General features: G+C 38.7%; 1 long non-coding RNA gene across 1 annotated transcript; it reads right to left on the bottom strand.

Annotated features, from left to right (window-relative positions):
- Positions 1–2,989: 2,989 nt before the first annotated feature.
- On the bottom strand, positions 2,990–19,960 carry LOC120504076. The gene is made up of 4 exons (XR_005627927.1): positions 19,799–19,960; positions 18,949–19,109; positions 18,775–18,807; positions 2,990–3,069 (listed from the first exon to the last, which is right to left on the bottom strand). It is a non-coding gene; the product is annotated as an uncharacterized LOC120504076 (long non-coding RNA).
- Between the last annotated feature and the right edge of the window lie 1,985 nt (positions 19,961–21,945).

The following is a 21,945-nucleotide window of genomic DNA, read 5'->3' on the forward strand; positions in this document are numbered from 1 at the left end:
AAAAAAAAGAAAAAAATTTTATAGCATACGGCCTTTTTGTGTGCAAAAAACTCAAAGCCTTTCCTGCTGACACAAATGCAATTTAATGAGAAGTAAGAAATGGTTTTGCCATTAGGCTAATTATTACATTTTACACAAATCAGTGATGCTAAAGAATCAGGATATTTTGTTTCTTTTCAGTTTAGTGGGACCTCGGCATTTTGATCCCTTAGGTAGCTCCAAAATTCTTTGTCTTAATGCTCATGTTGATGACTCAGAAATGTATTTCAGCCTCTGAACTTACTTTGCAATATAGGCACAATACTAAGTAAGCATAAAAACTAAAAACAAACAAACAAAAAAAAAGCCCATATTTCTAAGCATTCCCTATGGAACTTACAGAGAAACAAGAAAGAGAAGAAAAAATTATCTGAGAAACAGATACTAGCACAATCGATCCTGAAAGGTTTTTACAGCTCAGTGGAAGACTGGGCAGACAAAGGAAGACACTATGAATTCATCTGGATTTTAGCAGAAGTCTCAGGGAACCTGGCAAAAGAAGACCATGCTAAAATAACTGGCAAATGGTGATGGAAAGTAACACCAATTGCTGCAAGTGATGTCACATAAGATTGAAAGGCATCCTACAAAACAGCATTCTCCTTGCTACCTAGGCCAGTATTATTCAACATGCAGAGGATCTAGGGGCACAAATAATCTCAGCAGCATTTCCAATGCAGCAGCAAGATATAACTAGACATAATCAAGTTGAGTATGGGTTTATTTGTCTAAACATTTCTACCCAGCACTTTGTGAAATGCTAATAAAGACGAGGGATAAAATGAAATTATCAGTTCAGAGCAAAAAGAAGCATTTAAAGATTACCCCCATGTCATTTTCTGTAGTCATATGATTTCTGGTATACTCTTAAATAAAGGCAATACTGTCTTTAATGCTTGATAGTTCGTGATAAGCAAATGTGAGGTGAATATGCAGTAGAGATGAAAGAGTCATTTCTATTCCTACTTACTGATTTAATGCCAGTGATTTAAAGGTATCACTTCAGGCCCTCACCACAGAGAAGAAAATAATTTTCTAATAATTCTTTGCACATTTCTCCACTCTACAAGGAGTGTGAACGCCTCTCCTCACCCTGCCCCACAGTTCTCACTGCTGCATTCAGGCTTCTTGTCAATTCAGATATTTCAGAGGCACTCCTCTTTCCAGCAGGAATATTCATTGATCTGATGCAAGGAGCAGAAAGCTGATGTAAGTGCAGCTGGAGGAGAGGTGATGAATGGGATCAGCACAGTTCAGCTCTTGGGGTCAGGGCTCAGCAGGGGAGGGCTCCATCAGCTCCTCTTGGAACCCTGCAAAGCAGCAGAGTGCCCCAGGGCAGGGTAAAAGGCAGTGCCCCCACTGCCAGGGATGGTCTGGAGGCAGCCAAAGGCATCTGAGGGGAAGTTCTTGAGAAGCTGCTGGAGGTATTCAGCAGGAACTGAGGAATGAAGAGCAGAGGCTGGGTGAGGCTGCTGGAGAGGAACAGAACCATCAATCACCTGAGGTGCCCAGGGCTATCAGTCACTTGTTGGTGGATGACAATGACAAGACCAAGGGAATGCCTCCTCCAGGAGCACTGGAGAGCTTGTCATCCTCATCTCCAGGGCAGCAGCCATAAGGAACAGGATGCACAGGTGTTACCAGGGTCTCAGTGCTTTGGAGCACCCACTGCTGGCCTGCCAGGCATGGGAAGGATCCTTGGTCTCCCAGGCTGATCAGGACAGAGCCATTTCACTACTGTCAGATGCCTGAGGTGGCTCCAGAGTGAGGGAGAACAGGACTTGGATATGTCACACTAGGACAGCAACATCTCCCTTGGACAGGCCTGTGGCAGGAGAAGACCAGGCTCAAGAACATCTGAGGAACTAAAGATGCACGGATCCTTGGGTCCTGATGAGATACATCCATGAGTCCTGAGGGAATGGCCTGAGGAAGTGGTTAAGGCACTATGCAACACATTTGAGAAGCCACAGCAGTCCAATGAAGTTCCCACTGACTGGAAACACTGATCAGAGAGCTGGAACACCTCTTCTATGGAAACAGGAGAGTTGGGCTCATTTGGTCTGGAAAAGACAAGGCTCTGGAGACACTTTATAGCAGCCTTCCTTCTTGTAGCACCCAAAGGAGGCTACAAGAAAGACAAGATCTTACCAGGGCATCATTGGCAGGAAAGGGTTAAAAGCAGAAGATTTGGTGAAGAGGGAGAAGTTTTGCTCTAAATTACCTTGCAGCTGAGATTGCTAAAAATGTTGCTGTGGGAAACCTTCCCTTCATTATACCTATTGTTGTTCATCCTCTGCCTGCTTTGAGAGGAGGAATTCCTGTGTGGAGATAACACATTCCGAAACACAAGCTTGAGTCTCCTGCTGGGAGAGAGAAATCACAAAGTCAAAACCTTGTGATAAACCAGGTGTGCACAAAACTCTTTGAAATTTGGGGCAGCCAGCAGCCCCTGGATGAACTGAGGAGTCTCTGCTGCCCAGTGTCGTTAGAGATGTAATGAAATAAATCTCTTTTGCATTTCAGCTGTGGTTTGATGGTCACCAAGCTACCTGCAGGTGTCCATTCCCACAGGCATGTTGTGAGTGACAGGATAAGGGGGAAATGCCTCAGCTGGAGGAGGACAGGTTTAGATTAGGATTTAGGAAGAGATTCTTTCCAGTGAGGGTAGTGAGGCTCTGGAGCAGGTTGCCCAAGAGGAGCTGTGAATGCCCATCCCTGGAAGTGTCAAAGGCCAGGCTGGATGGGGCTTTGAGCAACCTGGGACAGTGGTATGATTCCATGTCTGTGTTGGAATGAGATGATCTCCAAGGTGCCTTCCAACACAAACCATTTTACAAAATGCTTATTCAACAAGAGCTTATTGGTTGATGCATCTAAGAACTTTTTGCTGACATACACAGACCATTTAGGGTTTGAAGTCCTTTTAGTTTTGCAGCTAACAATCGTACCTCTGATCCACACTTCAGGAGAACGGTGTGGTACGTGCTTACACAGCCAAATTAACTTCAGAGTTAACAATTCCACCCACTGAAGATAAAAAAAGTAATAAATGAGGAACAGTACTGCTAAAAGAAAGAAAAAGTCATCTTTAGTGTGAGACAAAAATTAAACCTATCAAGATATATGTTATAGCAAAATATTATTAAATGACATCTGAATAGACACACAGGTTTATATTAATAATGAAAATAATGAATATCAGGTGTGGAAGAAGAGGCAATCAAATAACCCAGTCCTACATACTGCCACCAAAAAGAGAATGAAATTGCAGGGTTTTCTCCCCCCATGTCTATATATTCTCATAGCACTGTGATCTTCAGTTCATGCTGCAATATTTTACAAGTGCTTCATTATAAAAACATTTTGCTGTTGAGGAAATAGCTTTGAAAATATCTTGCATCTAGAGCATGTCAAGAAAATCAAGTTAGTGTGGATGAAGCAAGTTTAAAGCTTAGGCAGCCACTCCTCATTATTATCCAGTGTAAAGATTCCCATTCTCCAACCACTGTTGCTCATTGCAAATTAAGTTAACTCATTTTATTAAACATGTTTTAAATAATTCACCAAGTGCAACAACAATTTTTTAAAAAAATAATGAAATTTTTAAAAACCCAAACATTCATGCTTCTTTCTCTGGTTTTCCTTCCTTTGCATCTTGCTGCCTCATGTTGTAATATGTACAAAGATTTTTGTTTGGTCAGTCTGTAATACAGTCTCAAGAGCACGTGCACTTGTTTTTTGGCATAAGGATATCTCAATTAACATGATCTAGAGAATAACATCATCTTGTGCCCTAGAAGCACTCAATAATACTTGCTTGTTTCAAAAGAAGGTTCATTTTTAGGCCTTACTGCTTTAGCCTGTCCAGAGGCAATAAAAATCCAAAGGGGAGGAAAAAGTGAATTCTGAACAGCAGAAGTTTTTATAAGCACTGCTTTTCAGAGCTTGAGCATTCAAAAAAATCTTAACTTTTAGGTATTTTGCCAAAAAGCTTCTTTTAATTCACACGTCCTGCAGAATTACAGTCAAGAGTTCACATAAAGGTGGAGAGGAAAGAAAAGGATAATGGTGAAAGAGAAGCGTGTTCATCTCATAATGCATACAACCACATGAATTTACATATTTTCAGCAGAACTTTATGCTCTTGGTATTTTCAGCCTTATGGGTAGGCTGAAAAAAAATAAAAGTTGTTTCTTTTCAGAATTATATTTAAGGTAACTTACTTCCCCCCTTCCACCCTGTTTTTAAATATTTTATTGCCTGTAGCAAATTTAGAATACATGGTTGAGTTCCACAGAGAGCTCTCTGATATGGCACCAAAGAGATAAAGAATTTTTTACTGAAATATTTACCAAAAAATTCCTGAAGAAATTATAGAAAAACAAACTGGATACAGAGAAACACTTCCCAAAGAAAGCGCTTAAAAGTAATTTAAAAGTATGACATTTCCAATAGATGTGAAAGACTTTATTTAAGGATGCTGTTATGTAAAATAAAATGTGCAACCTGAGAAGTTTCTAGAGGTCTGCTGGTCACTGTGATCCATCCCAGAGGATCTGGATTTGAGAGTCATAAAAAACACTCTAAACATATGATCTGGTGATTTGGCTTTTGCCCCATGACCTAATTTAAAGTATAATGAATAGGTTTCACTTAAAGATGATTTGTTGTTGTTGATGATTTCAAAATTCCAACAGAGATCTTATTCTTACAACCCATGCATGCAATAAGTGTATTTGAGCATCATTAAGCTCAGTTGTAGAATTCTTCGTTTTAATTTCAAAGGTTTTTAATGTAAATTCAACCAATGGCCACTGAGCTTTCTTGCAATTCTGTGTGAAACACTGAAACCTAACAACATAATTACATTTCTTTTCAAGTTCTGATGTTCTTTAATGAGTTGAATAGAAGATATTTCTGAAGATTCATTATGAAAAGCTCAAATTCTGTTAGATTCTGTTAATGTTTTAGTGTTTTGCCTTTGTACATCTCCCAGTATTTTCTCCCACTGACTGGATTACAGTGAAGTCCTTCTAATAATGACTTGTCCAAATTATGATAAGGAAAAACACAAGAAATACCAAAAAAAACCCCAATTTAAGGAGATGTTGGAACATTTTTTTTTCTCCTCTCTCGCCTTCACTTTGCATGGAAAACACCTGATTACTTCTGAGAAATTACACAAGAAGTGAATTCAACACTTATTTTCATTCTGCTCCAGGCTAACCCTGTCAAAATTGTAAGTGATTAAAAAATATACCCAGAACTGGAATGTTCTGCTTTCAGTCTGCAAATTAGGGCTCTTTTCAGCACACACAGCAGTTTTTAAGAACTAGGAAGAGTCATAGAACTGCTTTTGTTTTCTCCAGCACACGATTAGTGAAATGATGAAATGAGGATTTTTCAATGAGTATTGGCATATTTATATTAACTGTTCCTGTTGGCTTTCCCCAAAACACCTCTCAGCAGAAAGCATAAAAATACAGAATGAGAGAAATGCCCTTAGATTTTGTTCTCTCTTCAAGTTCTTTTCCCACAGGAACATATACTTAAAGCTTGTTTCATTTCATTTCTAGCATGTGATTCCATATGCACAGCTTTGACACTCACCCCTAACAGTGAGGTGGTTTATTTCATGCTAATAGTGACAGAGAAAAAAATCCAGTTCATAAAACATTAGAAGTATCTAAGAGAGGCATCCTTATAGCTGTATGCAACTCCCATAACACAAGTCCTAGAGAAGCCCAAAGACTCACAAATATTCAACAAATCTAATTTTCTGTTCTGTGTTTCTCTTTCTGAACCACTGAATAACTTATATTCAATCAAATTTAGTTTTAAAACAGATTTTAAAACTTGTTTTCTCATTTTGGGTTTTTAAATAATTTCCCTCAAATCCAAGGTACGATGGAACAAACAAATCTCTGGTTCTCCACTGTTACACAGGCAGGTAGATTGCAAACTGACCTGAACTTAATGAAATTCTGCAAAGGCAAAAAAAACCACCTACCTCTATAGGTTTGGGATGCAGGAGTACAACTAACATAGGATTTTCCTTCATGTCTTCTTTCATTAAACTGTGTATAAAAAACCCCAAACTCCTACAACCAATTATAGATAAAGATTCCAGTTTTAAAGCCTCACTACGTTTAAGCTCAACATTTAGGTCCAGGAGTGTTGGGACAGATGCTAAATAAATTTGAAATGGATTTATGTGCAAAATTATTCATATTGGTTTTGACTGGAATGGCAGGAAGTTATATTCAAGCTGAACTGGCAGCAACAGTGTTGGAACTGTCCTCCAAGCAGCCAGATGTTCCTGAAATTAAATAACAAGGAAGGGTGGATTACTTGGTGATCCATGGTAATGTAAATGAACCTTGTTTCCAACAAATGCACGAGTCCAGGGAGGTGTCAGGGACATAAAAATTGCATAGAAGGGAGTGTGGAATGGACACATTCTGTATGAAAGCAAAGCTATTTACATTCTAGATGTCAGCAGTATCTTGCCTGGCATTTCTCTGGCTGAAAGAAGTCATATTTTAAACTGTATTGACATGCCCAGAGCAAGGCTTGCTTTATCCTGAATCGATCCCAGCTCAGAGCAACATTTTCATTCATCAAGTTATAGACAGGTGAAACCTGTTTATGGACCCAGGACTGCAACAGAAGGATTTTTCCCTGCTTGTTTCAGCCCTGAGCAAAATTCTTATGATCCAAGATTTGTCTTAGAGATGGAAAGAGGGAGATTTGGTCTATAAGTCTTGATTTACAAATAAGTCATGGTAATGCAAGTCCAAAATAGCAGATTCAGAAACCCTACCAGTTATTTTCCATTCTTTATCCTTCACACCCAAATACTGATGGAAAATACATGATCTTCCCTCTATTTTTCTGCAAATCAGGGAAAGTTTGTCTTACTACCACTTTGATAACATTTTTCAACCAACTTCTCAAAATATTCTCTGGAACATCAGACTATTAATGACTTTTCAAAAATGGAGAAACTGAACTTTCAGGTGCTGGAGGTCTGAGCACTCCAAATAAAAATATAATTCAGGGCAGGTCAGACAAAAGCCTCCTTAGTTATGATCATAGTGAGAGAACACATGAAGAGCACTTCCCCCTCTGTTCCTTTTTTCTCTGCCAAGTGATTTCAAAGCCCCAACCTATACAGTGTTTCAGAAGGGGAAAACCAACCAAACAAAAAACCAACACAAACAAAAGGAAAACAGAACTTCTAAAAAGGCAAAAGCAGCTAGTGTGACATCTTGAGATGGCTCCTTTTTGAGCCTGTAGGAGTGGCACACACAGTGTTACTGTTCAGTGCAGTAGTGGGCAGCTGCAAGCAATCCCAAACATTTTGCAGTTAAAGGGAATGCTCTTTTAGTTAGAATAAACTTGTTAGCCAGACATCTCAGATCTCATACATTAATAATTTTATCACCACTCAAGACAAGCAGAATAAACCAGTGAGAGTGAAAAATAACACCTCACCCAACTCTCCTAAGCGCTCTCCTGTTTGTCATTATAGTTTGCCTGTGAAAAAGAAATTGTGATGAAAGGGGGTAGAGGCAGATAATCCTCAAAATATAAGAAAAGAGCTTCAAGCAAGAACATGAAAGGAGAAAAGGTGGGAGAGAAATGCTGTTCTCATCTTTGAAACATTAAAATTTGCCAGAGATTACTTTGAAACCCTCAGAAACTAGAGAAAGTAAGAATATTCTGTGAAAACCTGATTTGGAGGGGGCCAACAAGGAGCATCAAGTCCAAATCTTAAGTGAATTGCCCACAGAGGGACTAAACCCATAATTTCAGCGTTATTAGCACCATGCTCTGACCAACTGAGTTAAGTCTTAAGTCTTAGGTTTTCTGTCAAAAATGGCTTGCTGAGCTATGTGAAAACATTCAGTTTATCCACAAGGTAATTCTCAGAAAGTCCAGAGAAGAACAATGGTCTCCGACTGAGACCAGTGTTTGGAATCAGTCAGATTCCTGACTCCAAACATTTTAGTGGAAATCAAGCCCTTAACCAAGGGCAGTTATGGCGTTGGGGACAGAAATAGAAATTCACAAAAACCACAGTGTTGGAACAGAAAAGCAGAGTCTGAGAATCCACATTCTGCAAATATTTAGGACTCAGTACTTCCTGAGGGTTCTCCTCCATTCAGGGCTTCACTCTGAAGTATTATAGTGGACAAGCCAAGTAACAATGCTTTCTCAAGAAACAAATATTGCTCAGGCTACACTTCTCCTAACTGACATTCAGTTCCTGGATATAGGCCTAGCAAATCTAAGCCCACTCTGCATCACTGGAGTTTTAAGTTCCATGAAGAAACACTGGCATGGAGTTTTTGTGGAGAGAGCAGCCAAAGGGAAGCGAGCCAGGCTTTTGAGGCAGCCTGTGATGAGCGACACTGCCATGGAAATGGGATCACACACACCTCTCTCCCCGGAAAACCTGTTTGAGGGAGGGTGAAGGAAGCATCACCTGATCAAAGCCTCCAGGGAGCAAGGATCACTTGGTACATCAGCAGTCACACAGTTCTCCCTGAGAACTGAGGGAAAAGTTTCCCTCCCACTCGCCAGCTTCGAATGCGCCTTCCCACTAGAAGCAGCTCCTTGGAGCACCACAACTCTTAAAGGCTCAGGTCTAAGAAATTCTCAGAGAGAACTAATGGAAATAAATGCATTTTTAACAGAACTCTTCCAGTTTCAGCTCAATTTTGTCATCTACATGACACTTCCAGTAAGTAAATAATTTCAGATGGGAAATCACAGGTGGATTAGTGTAAGCTTATCGATTGTCAAAGTAATCATTCTGCAGCACAGAAATCTGAGACCTCTTGACCAGAAAGGGAATAGAACACACATCTTACAGAAGCAGGCTTTTATGAAAAGATAATTTAGAGGCTTCAGGGCAATAAAGACAAGTTTGAGAGCAGTTACAATCCACTTTTAGATTATATTACCTCTCAGTCCTTTTCTCCTAAAATAACCTGCTTCTCCACCTCCCTCTACCTCAATCTTCCTTCTTCCTATGCCTTTCTTCAGAGCAGCAAGGGAATGAACATTATGAATTATTGATGTGAGAAATACAGAAATTTCATCAGAAGAGGGTTTTTTAACTTTTTTTTTCCCCCCCAAAAAAGCTCAGGAGATAGTTTGGACAGGAGCAGAAAGCCTACACAGCAGAGGAAGGCATGTGCATAACCATCTGTAGCAGCTCCACACTTCCTACTGCTTTTCAGAAATCACTGAGACAAGTGACTTAAGTAGACAAATTCCACCAGAAAACCAAACAAACAAAAAACCCATAAGACCCAGAAAACACAACACCAACACCCCACACCAAAAAACAAAACCCCCAAACCATCAGCCCACCACCCTATCCAGAATATTCATCACAGGCATTTCTGATTATTATGCTGATTTCGACTTTTTGAGACCTAGTCAGTCCCACCTGAGAATGCCAGTGAAATAATTTACATTCTTTCAAGTTTCTTACCAATATCAGAGACATTCTTAGCAATCTTTGGAGTTTTATATTAGCAGGGGAGTCTCCTCCTTGTGTTGCTACAAAAGGAAGGAGGTTTGGCTCACCTTTTTTCCCTTCAGTGACCAAACCTGCATCAAACACCCAAGGCTTCCTGCCTCAGGGCTTTCACATTTCATTTCTGCCTCACAAGGTGACAGCCACAAATGGCCATGTGTGTGAGCTGAGGCCATGCCTGTGCCCAAAAGGACCTTCAGGAGGCCAGCATAATATAAAGGAGCTTGTAGGACTCATATAAGCCTGTCAAATACCTACAAACTTTCACAGACACCATGGCTAGAGACTGGTTACCAGTCTGCACCGGAAGGCCTTGGGTCAATTATTTGTCTTTGATCCTTCTGGACATATTTCACTGATGGAAGGTTGTGGGAACAGGTTTGCTGTTACCTCTCTCCCAGAACTCCCATGCACAGCAGAGCAACATACACTTAATATTTGAAGGCATAGAGTCAAATGTGTTTTTCAGTCTCTCTCTCTGTTGTTTTGGATACACACTAATGGGATTTTAGGGGTTATTCCAAGTTCTTTGAACATAAATGCATCCCTTCAGCCTTTCTTAACTTTTCTCTTACTCCATTAAAGGGCTAATCGTGCCAAATGTGAACTGTCAAAGCAGATATCAATAACCTGAATCTAACTCCACACCTACCTTGAACAAGAAAGAGGAAAATACCACTGATACAGCAGAAAAAACCAAAAAGCATCAAATATGCAAATGGCAGTCTGCAGACTGACTGCTCAAACTGTTCAAGCTGATAGCTTCAATACCACTCAGTTTTCCTTCTCACTTTGGCAGACATGTCTGCCTTAACCAAATGTCTTTTCTTCCCTTCCCCTAAGACTAGGGAAAAATGCATCCTCATTTCTTACCTTCCTCTCCCCCTTTCTTCCACATGCTTCATTGATGTTTTTATGTAGGTTTATTATGCAAGCTTGAGTTTCATCATCCTCAAGGGTTTTGTATCTCAAATTTTACTTTCCCCTTTCTTCCACACGCTTCATTGATGTTGTTTATGTAGGTTTATTATGCCAGCTTGAGTTTCATCATCCTCAAGGGTTTTGTATCTCAAATTTTACTTTCCTAAACTATGGATAGAAACCCTCGGCTGTTGTCTAGAGGATCCATTGATTGTTGCGCCTTTATTTATATTCTCTTTATTTATATCCTTTATATTCTGCTCTTGGTGGTTATTCCTTCTCCATAACTGCTCTCTCACTTCAAGAAAACAAAACAAACAAAAAAAAACACAAAAGGAGGATCCATTGATTGTTGCATCTTTATTTTTACATATTCTGCTCTTAGTGGTTATTCCTTCTCCATACATGCTCTCTCATTTCGAGAAAAAAAAATTTAAAAACTCCTTTTTAACTTTTTTTTTCTCACCATCTCCTGTTCTCCTTCACTGTATTGTTTTTTTTATTCCAAGACTATGTCTCTGTTTTGCAGTTTAACCTCAGAGCAGTTTCAGGCTTAACAACAACAAACAAACAAACCTTTTTTACTTTCTTTTTCCTCACCATCTCCTATTCTCCTTCACTGTATTGTTTTTTTATTCCAAGACTATGTGTGTGTTTTGCAGTTTAACCTCAGAGCAGTTTCAGGCTATCTCCTAGTTTGCATTTCTGAAATGCTGTGTAGCTCTGCAGCCATATCAGTTATTTTTAGTGCTCAAAACAATTATTAGGAGTCTCCATTTTACAAGGCTATAAACTGGTTTCCACTTAAAATGGAAATGAGTGAAATCTTCAACATATATCAATAGAACTTGTTTGTAAAGTTTCATGCTCTGCTAACCTTCATCTTTATTAAGGCTGAAGAAGTCAGTCCCATGTGTCACATCTAGAGAAACACTGGCAGAAATGGCCCTGAAGACATAACAACCCACTAGCCCAAATAATTTGCACTTTAAATGTAAATGTCTATCTTTCCATCCTCTGAAGCTTCATCTCCCAAAACCACCTCTAGGGGTTTATCTGTATTCAAACATAAATAAATACTTTCCATAATTTAATAAAAATTTAAAAGAGAGAGAGAAGAGAAAATCATAAGGAAAGAAGAGGTAGGATAGTGACACTGAAACACTGATTAACCTGCTGTGGTTAACCAATTTGTGAACTAATTGAACCATTAAACCTGTTGAAATAACCATTGGTAAGTTCTACAATACACAGCTTCCACTTTAGTTCTATTTATGGGTAGTCATTGCTTTAGTAACAAACATTTACTGTCTGATTGACTCAGATTTTTCAGCCCTATAGAGTTACAGGAAGAGGTCAGGTGACATTATTATAAATCCTATCTAGTCTATACTTTAAATAGAGTCTATTCTACATAGCCTGCAAAATGCAGAGTCAGAAATAGAGAGATCATTAGGGGGATACACATTTAAGCAAATTCCTGAAAGTTGCTAAGCTCTGACAGTCAAGTTTACAAAGATTTCCTGACTTGGGAGCTGTGATTGAACAGTTTGTTTTAAATAAATAGAAGGAGATGCAGCTCACTATATAAAAACATGCTGGAAATTATTAGGGAATGCAGATACTAAAGTCTTGCAGAGCTCTGATTACTTCAAATAATTAACAAGTCAAAGGAACAGTCAAATAATATAATATTATATATATTTAAATTCTATACATGTAGATTTACAGTGCAAAATCTTTAGTCATTTCATTATGAAGTTCTCCTACACACCTGTTATCAATTTTAACAGAAAATTACTAAAATTTTCAATAAAAGATGAACTCATGCAATGACATTAGAAGCTGGATTTAGAATGTGAAACTTCCTATTCTCTCACATCTGCACAATTTTCCCACTTAATTTACATAACAAATGAATTCCACTCAGACTAAAATACTTCAGGCTCTCTGTTCTTACTCTATTTGATCATGAAGAATTACCTGGCACACTGACATTTCAGAGAAAAATCGGGGTATTTTACCTTTTTTAGGCTATTTCCTTTCATAATATTTTAAACCAAGAAATATTAGAATAATTCTTAAGCATATATGGTTACAAATGTGTGTTAAATACCTATAAGCCAGTAAAAGTAAACAAGGCAGGCATCACTCAATACCTTCCTTACCTCAATACTGCTTAGAATAGTGGGGGAAAGAGCCATTATGTTCAGTCATTTCATATTTATAACAAAAAGGCAAGTTGTGAGGGAAATAAAAAGAAAAAATAGTCCCCAAGTTGTCATGCACCCACTGAAAAATGAAGAATGTGACGCTTTTGTCATATTTCTGTGTTTTACTCCTTCAATGCCAAATGTAGATTATGACATCCAAAAAAGGAAGGGGAGGGGAAGATGAAATATTAACACACACAAAAAATCCAAGAAGTTCTTTTAAGAGCTAAATTCTAGTACAATCTTGGTTATTTTATGCAACAAGACTGGCAACACAGTGGGAAGACAACCAGTAAAGAAAACACACTTATTATCACCAGGGTTTTGGAAAAAAAAAATGTTTAGTCAGGTAGAATGATGTGAAGAAGATTGGATATTCAGTCAAGCCCCTTCCTTGAAATAAAGAGTTTGCACAAGGTGCTCTAGGAGATCAGTCCCTGACATTATGCAGCATGACTGGCATTCCAGCTTTGAGGATTTGGGTTTGTCCCTGCATACTGCAAGGGGTTTTCTTTTGTTTTTAAAGAAGAGCTCCAGAAAGATCTGTTTGTACCTGGCAATAAATATGTAAAAGTGTTGAGGCCATGGAAAAACTGAAAACAGGCTTCAAAAAGAAAGATCCTAGAAAGAAAGAAAGAAAGAAAGAGCTTCTAGTCTGACCCCAGATCTCCCTGGGTATACCCAAGAGGTCATCTTCCTTGTAGGTTCACTGTAAACTAACACAAGCTCAAACAACCCTCTAAGCCTCCTCTCTTGGAATTTTCCCTCATTATTCCACAGAAGAAGCTGAGCACATATCCTATTCAGGCCTCTACTGTTTTATTGTCAATCACAACCTGATCATGAGGCTTGAAGAGGGTTCATGAGCCACCACAGGAGCACAGACCCTCCCATCACCACCTGGAGTTGCCAGGTACATTTAATATCAAGCACCTTCATTAGCCTTGCCATTTCAAGCAAAAAGCACCATCATCCTCGGAAAAATAATCTCTTATTACAGCACTTCCTCACAGCAGGGAATGAAACAAACCCACTAAAAGAAGCTCTTAAGAAGTTGAATTGGGACAACACATTTTCACAGAACAAAGAAAAAAAGAATGGACTTCCAGTATAAAAGATTCCACATCAGAAAAACAACAAAAGAGTACTTGGGCATAAAAAGAAGAAAACAAGTAATTGACTAAAAAAAATAGGTGCTTTAAAGGCATTAAGTCATAAAGACGCAAATGCAAAGTTTCTGTTGCATTTGCTCAAGTCTGTCTTTGTAGAAAGTGCTGTTACAATGGGTGCTCTCACTGAACAGGGAAATTTACAGTGGCATCTCTAAGTGCAGAAGGCTGCAAGGACAAGCTTATGCCAGCAGTTGTAACCAAATGCTCTTCTGAGGAGCTGAGCTGCCATTTAACATATTTTTTTAGTTTTTCATCTGAGGAGATTCATTTGACACTACCACACCAACAGGGTGAAAGAAAAAAAGCACATATTCTCTGCTAGAGACACTGATCTAGCAAAAACAGCTTTTTAAATCAGATGAGAGCTACAGTGAAGGTGAGAAACCTGGAAAGATGTCCAAGAATGGCACTACAGTCTTGCCATTAGTGGGGTCCCATGCAGCTTCACATTTCATAGTATGACTGGAAAATGCATCACAAACAGACTCTCTCTCTTGCATTCATATTTTCTAAAATCTTTTCGCCCAGGATTTTTCTTCTGGGAAGCTGAGAAGCCTCAGAGAATAGTGAATACAATTCTTATCTCACTTGCATCTCCTGTGTTGTGGTCGCATGTGGAATGTGTTTGGAGATTGTTTACCCACAGGTGATTGTTTCATTGGATTCTGGTGTGAGTTGTTTTGTCTCATTGGCCAATCAGTGCCAAGCTGTGTCGGGACTCTGGAAAGAGTCACAAGTTTTCATTATTATCTTTTTAGCATTCTGGAAGTATCCTTTCTGTATTCTTTACTATAGTTTAGTATAGTATTCTTTAATATAATATAGTATCATAAAATAATAAATTAGCCTTCTGAGAACATGGAGTCAGATTCATCATTCCTTCCAACATCAGGTCACCTGGCAAATACAATATCTCCCCTCATTCCCATCAGACTTGCATCAACCCCATAAAATAGCAGCACAGCAGTACCACAACAGAGAATTTGGTGAAATGTCTTGTGAAACACAGTTTGTGATGTGGAGATAACTAGACCCAAGCAACATCCTCAGGTTCCAAGGAGCTGTGAAGAAAACCTCAGCCTGTGGCACCTGTTTGTTTACCCCAGGGAGAATCTGCTGTGCAAAGTACTTGAAGCTCAGTCAGACACCAGACACTGAGGTGGTTTTTGCTCACAGATATTGCAAACCTAAGGAAGTCTGTGAAAAACATTGCCAGCTTTGTGTGTATTACCAAAACCAGGCTGAAAAGTGCAGCACAAATCACTGGGACGTCTTCACCCATTTTCTTGCTGTCCTGGCACAAAAAAATAGTGACATATGGGTGCCAGCAATTAGAACCTTGTCTGTACTTCACTCAAAGCAGAAAGGCTACCCTAAGCCACAGTTACATTTCACAGAAGACATCCTGCCTGCTAACACTGAGAAAAAAAACGAAAGTAAATTTAAAATTCAAAGTTCTCATGAAGCTCACTGCAACACAGAATCCATCTTGAGCAAATCTTGCTCTGTCACAGCCAATTGTGGTCAATAAAAAAGCAAGCAGAAATTTAAGTGGCTAATCTTTTTCTTTCTCTTTAGATTAACTGGAATTGCATTTTCCTGAAAAGATGCAGATTTCATGCTCTGACCCTTGATTTTGAAAGGCAAGAGCTGACAGTCCAATTGAAAACTCATGCTGATGGCAGAATTATGCCCATTCTATTCCTCCTGCAATTAAGTGGACAAAAATCTCTGGTGTGTATGGTGTACAGGGAGGGAAAAGTGAGAGGGGAAGTAGCTCAGGTTTAATATTTTGTGCTTCACATTCATATATTCACGGCATAAGACAGAATTTGCAAGTGTCTACCCAACAGATTTATATTTTAATACCACGCCCAAATTTAAACCTGAGATCCAAACAACTGAAAATAAGTCAGGCATTTGTAGTGCAAACTAAATTGCCTCACAGCAAAAGCTCTAAAATATGTACAAGTTTATGAAGCCTGTCAGGGAAAAAAATCAGCCAATGGGGAAAAAAATTATGCATAGCAAGACATATGCACGTTACATAAGCAGGGAGTGCAATCAGAATGTTAGGGGTGGAAAAAAAGTAAAGCACCCAATTTCTGTGAAAAATCAGTGACATCTTAACAGAATTTAGTAACCAAATCAGTTCCATGATGTTCATGCCTTCCCTTCCAAAGCAGCTATCTGAAAATGAAAGTCATGCTGAGGTGAAATGCATTTCTCCACACTCTTAGGTAGGGAAAAAGTCACCCCTGAATCACCACAGTGATATTCCAGAATGCACACAATAAGTGACCATGGATTCCCACCATTCTGAAGTTCTGGTGGACAAGAATTATATCTGAGAGGTGCTGGCATTATGGCATAAAACTATTCTATTTATAGCAATTTGTACCATGAATACACTAGAAGGTGTCTTCAGTCATGTCATTAAGCTGCATCATTGGCTTATGAGTTCAGGGTAATGACTGAGGGAAATAAAAGGAACCTTTGAAGGCTGTCCTGAAATTATATCAGTAGATTTAATGCTCCCTTTCATTCAGTGAGACACTCTGGTAATTGTAGCTTTTAACTGTATTATTGCACAAAGTACCAGCCAGCAAGTACTTAGGATGATTTCCCAGGAAAAAGCCATTTTCAAACAGAGCTCCAGTTTAAAAACAAATATCACTGTCCAGCAGACTTTGGATGGTAAGACTGCCTAGTTTAAGAAGTTTCCACAGGTCACCCTCCCAGTTAGTTCTAATAGTTCTTCCCAGTTAGTTCTAATAGTTCCAAGTCAAGAACACCACATTTAAAATAGGAGGTATACTGATATTCTCTAATTTCTGTCAAAGCTTTAACGTGTTTTGCATTAAAATGCTGCCACAAAGTGACTTGGCTCAGTGCCCAAGGTAACATTCCTTACACTGCCTTGACTCACAGCCAAAAGGAGGCAGAGGAGCCATTTCCCTCAGACAACTTTGCTAATGAAAACTGTCAAAGTCCTTTCAACACCCCTGATTCTGTTGTGCTTGTCGTCTCAATTGTGTGCCTTGCTAGACTTCTCTTCTCAGCAATGTATTCCTTAGCAATATGCTCACACCTTAACAATAACACTAAAATCTTTTCCTTTCATGGAAAAGAGCACTCTGAATACAAGAGACCTCATCTTTGGTTTTGAGAAAAAAAATTAAAAATTACAATTATAATTTAAAAATTACAACCAAAAATCCTCAAACCAAAACTCCTCGCATTCACCATTGAGACAATAATGAAAATCTGTTCTATCTCCCAGCTGGTTAAAAGTATCACCTCCCTCCCAGCCAGCAAATTCAGGCTGGGAAGGCTGTGGCAAGGGAGCTTGAGCTCTTGCAATCCTCTCTGCCCTGCTGCACACCTGTGTGGCTGAAAATGCCTCACTTGAGGTGGGAGCATTTTCTGAGAGCCCCACCACATGAATATTATAAAAATTGTTTGAATAAGAGCTGTTATCTGCAGTTTTTCCACAACAAGGAAGAATTTGGCCTTAGCCTGATGGCAAACATTTCTGAATCAGCTGAAAGAAATATCAGATGACATCTGTAGCCTCTGCTTCCCTGGAGGAATGAGATATGGTACAATTCAGGTGCACTGTGAGGAAGTCATCACTTCTCCTGACATCTGGATAAAAAGACAACTCTGTTTACCAGAGCAACCGAGTGCACCGTGCACACAAAGAGAGTTTGTCAGACTGTCTCGAGGAGAAAAAGCATTGCTGTGCTCATATTCAATCAAACTGGAGGCTTGAAAGCCACAGGAGGATGGTGGCTGGAGGCTGAGCATCTGTCTCACACATAATCTGAACCATGGAAAAAAGAAGAAAAAAAAAAGGGGAGAGGAAGAAAAGTGGAATAAAAACATCCTTTTGACTTGAAAACTCTATCAGAAGCAGAGACTGCTACAATCATTTCCTCCCAACCCATCCTGTCACTATCACCTACTCCCACTGTGCCTTTTTCCACACCTACAGAAAGAATCAAGCACAGCTACTCCATGCCACCCTTTGGTAGCCAAGCTTTCCAAAGCTCACATCTGCTCACAATGTGCAATAACGAGGGGGGTGAGAATGAATCCAAGACACAGCCACAGGGGCCCCCCCTCAACTCACCAGAGTTTCTTGTCAATTCTCTGCCAGTCTTCCTGACAGGGACCCTGGAAATGCCAGCTATGAGGACTATATTGATAAATGGAAAACATTTGGAGTTTTTAAAGAAACCAAGTGATTTCAGAGCTACCTACAAGACAGGTCATGGCTGCTGACAAGAATTTTAAAAAATATTTGGAAGGGAACACTTGAAAAAAACAAAAAAGTAGAACTCCCAGAACATGCTCAGATCATTATTGGATGAGATTCTGGATTACCTTTAATATAAGACACCCCAGCAAATAATAGAAATTAAGCGCAGTGATGAATAAATTTTCCTTCCTGTCATCCCACAGAATCTCACTGAAATGGGAATTGAGAACATTTCATATGCTTAAACCATTGAAAGAGACTAAGAATGATTTGGAATAAGTTAGAAAACATAAAATCTTGATTTTTTTTTTTCAATCCCATAAAAATTAATACAGAGCAGGAATAGATAACATTAAGAAGTCCCTCAAATTTTAGAAAGGTGCTGCATACATGACAAGATCATATCAAGTTAAGTGACACAGACTGCCCAGTGAGGTGTAAATTGCCCTTCAGCCCTTACCACCCACAGAGTTAAACACTTTCTCCATGAAAATAAAGTCAGCATTGCAAGAAATCTTATTTTGCCACAAGTGACTAAAGGAAAGCAAGATGATATAACCAAGGCAATCATTTGCATATTACAGTGCTGCTCCACCTCAACCTACTCACCACATTTCATCATTTCCCTTCCAAATCCACAGTCTAGAAAAGCCAAAAGAAATAGCATCACTATTTCTGTTCTTAGTGAAAAAAAAAAATAAACAAAACATGAAAAGTGTAAAAAAAAATCATAATATGGATCAATTTTCCACTATATTTCCTAGGGTGTCAGGGTGCACTCACTTTTCCTATTAATTTATGCTTTTCTGTTTCTCTCCTCAGTTACATCCTAACACTTTGTTAGGTGCAATTTATCAATCTAAAAAGTGGAATTTGCACAGCTGCAAGTCTTGGATGCCACAGAGGGGTCAGAAGAAAGTAAAAGCTCTCCAAGCAACGCAGAGCTGAAAGAGAAAAGGAATTTGTGAGTGGTCCATTTACTGCTTTTGTGATCTTTTCGAACTCAAAGGAAAGTGAGAGAATCAAAGGCTGCAATTTCCTCTCCCTGCTTTTCATTTTATGGATTCCTTTACTTGTCACCCTCTGTCTGAAGAAAGACAACCTCCCACCATCCAAAAAAAACCAAAAAATTCCAAAAACATGTGCTCAAACATTTAAGCCTTTTTCTATCAAGATCGTAACAAAACTACTTTTGCTGTATTCTGATGGCAAGGTATTTGAAAATTAAGAGAATAGGGTACTGCTCTTCTTACCAAGTTGGTTATCAACATTCAGCCCTTTTCCAGCCCAATCCTACGTAACCAGTAGAATTTACCAACATTTAAAATTGTTATTTAAATTATTTGTAGTACACAAATTTATGGTACCAAGTGTCAGCATATTTAGTTTTCGAGATATCACACATACAAACAGATCTCTTGGAATCTTTCTGACAATATTATTATAATCATTCTTAAACAATAAGGCCAAGTCACATCTCCCTTCACCCCTTTGCTCTCAGCACCACGTAGAAAAACATACATCCCCTTGGTTCACTTTAAGGATATAATTTTTAATTCTATGAGCTAAACACTGAATTTGCACTTCAGAAGATCACAGAAAAACACCCAATCCATGGGTTTTTAATGCTCACCAGGCCACACAAAAATTCATCTTCCTTTCATGCCTTCACATGCACTCCTCACTTCCTTTTTTTATGTTTTCTGATAATTCTTCATTTAAAACAACTGCTTATAGACACCTTCACACTCAAACTTGGAGTTTTATCTGCAGCTTGCTTGAAGACAAGCTCAGATTCATCACAGAGATCAAATCCACCTGAGAATACAAAAAACTTCAGATAGCCATCACCTGGTTTGGCTTTTTTATTTATTTATTTTGGCAGTACGAGTCTATGTGTCAGCAATCTCAGTTAATTATCTTGTTCTCTCAGTTAATTATCTCTGTTAATTCTTGTTCAGCAGTTATCCTGATTGTCCCACATCCACCTCAGGCTAAAATGTCTGTGGAGAAGGAGTGAAGAGTTGATTGTGAACTGCAATAGCAGAAAAATTTGAATGAAGGGAGTAAATTCCTATTGCAAGCAAATTTTCCCCTTCCAGTGGTTTCTACTGCCCAGTGATGCCCAGTTTTATTACTTTTCCTAGGAAGGTTTTATTGGAGGATCTATCTTGGTGAGGGGGGTTAATGCTATAAAACTGGGGAAGTCAGCCCTCCATCATACACAGCTGATAAGAGTCGGTTTATAAGACCAGTTCCCCTTTCTATGTTTTCTTTAATGCTTAATGAATAGAAACATTTATAGGAAAATGCAGGATTTGGACTGTTCCATATCAGAATTTCCTATCGTAGAAAGACAAGGAGACTATTCCTATACATATATCTATATATATATTTAGGAATAAAGAAATATTGCTATTAGCCAAAAGAAAATTTAGATGCTTCTTCTAGTACTCAACTAGCTCATGGATAATAAGCAACTTGATCATGGGTAATAAGTAATTTTATATCTGAAAATTGAGGAAATTTAAGAACTGTTTGAAGCAAAATCATCTGAGTGACTCGGATCTCAAAAGATTTTGTGACTTTGACACCTGGGCACTAAAGTAACTTTTTTTAAATGAGTCTGAGTTAATACAAAAAAAAAAAAAATCTTTCTCTTATTCCTTTTAAAGGCATTTTTCTCTTTGAATTGCAACATTTCATGTACCATTATCTCAAGAAGCAGTAAATAACTTTTAGAAACCTTTTTATGCATGTTCTTTTTTTTTTTTTTCTTTTTTTTTTTTTTTTTTTTTTGTTTCCTAATTGCCACTTGAAACTTATGCATCAATTTTTGCTTGAACATCCCTGCAAAAGAATAGGATATAGTTTCCACTTTTCAGGACTACTGCAGCAAATAGAGGAAGCTGATCTATTACATCTAATGATTTGTCAAGTGGGAGCACAGTTAGCTGGGGGAAAAAAGGAAGCTTTTATTCTGCTCTGAATGTAAGACAGAACTGCTACCAGAATAAGCATGAGATTCTTTTCCTTTGATACTTCAGTAACAGTTAATTATCAAAACTTTAGAAATGTAAGCTGAATTGTTTAGGATAATTCCTTTCTGAGGGGTTTTGAGTGACTCCAGGAAACTTGCATTGTGGCTTGGGTTGTGTAACTGCTTTTGTTGGTGTGTCTTCAGAAAATAATAGGAACAGCTTCTAATAATGAATAGCAATTTGAAACACAAAAAATATTTTGCTTTTATGGGTGTCACTGAAACACCATACTGAAGAGCACGTAAAAAGGGACCATTTAATAATTAGTGTAAGTCATATAAATGATGTCCTCTTTCTTACAGAGATATACAGTGGCATAACCCATTTTTTGCTGTATGGTTGATGAATACAAACTCCTTAAATTGCCTTTTCTAAGTCTATGTTCAAAACTGCCAAGTGCTTAACAAAGGGGAGAGCAAAGGCAGTTTTGGACTCCACAAACCTTCCCCAAATGCTGTTCTATGCAACTTCTATTGATTTCTAAAGGCATCATTAAGCTGGGCTGAGGACTTGAGCTGATCCACAGATGGCTCTGTGCTCCCTCTGTGCTCCAGGACAGCTGCAAATTGTGTGGCTTCTGCCTGCCACTCATGGGGATTTGAAAGCTGAATGGGGAACCAGCAAACTGCCTATGAGCAGAGCAGAGCACAGCTCTGTCTTGATGTGCAGCTCTGGAGCAGAAGGGATGGAAGCATGGGAGCAGCTTCATCTCATGGAACAGGTTCTCTGGTGGTCATCT

Source organism: Passer montanus, unplaced genomic scaffold, assembly GCF_014805655.1.
Source record: "Passer montanus isolate IOZ18808 unplaced genomic scaffold, ASM1480565v1 scaffold28, whole genome shotgun sequence".
Taxonomy (NCBI): domain Eukaryota; kingdom Metazoa; phylum Chordata; class Aves; order Passeriformes; family Passeridae; genus Passer; species Passer montanus.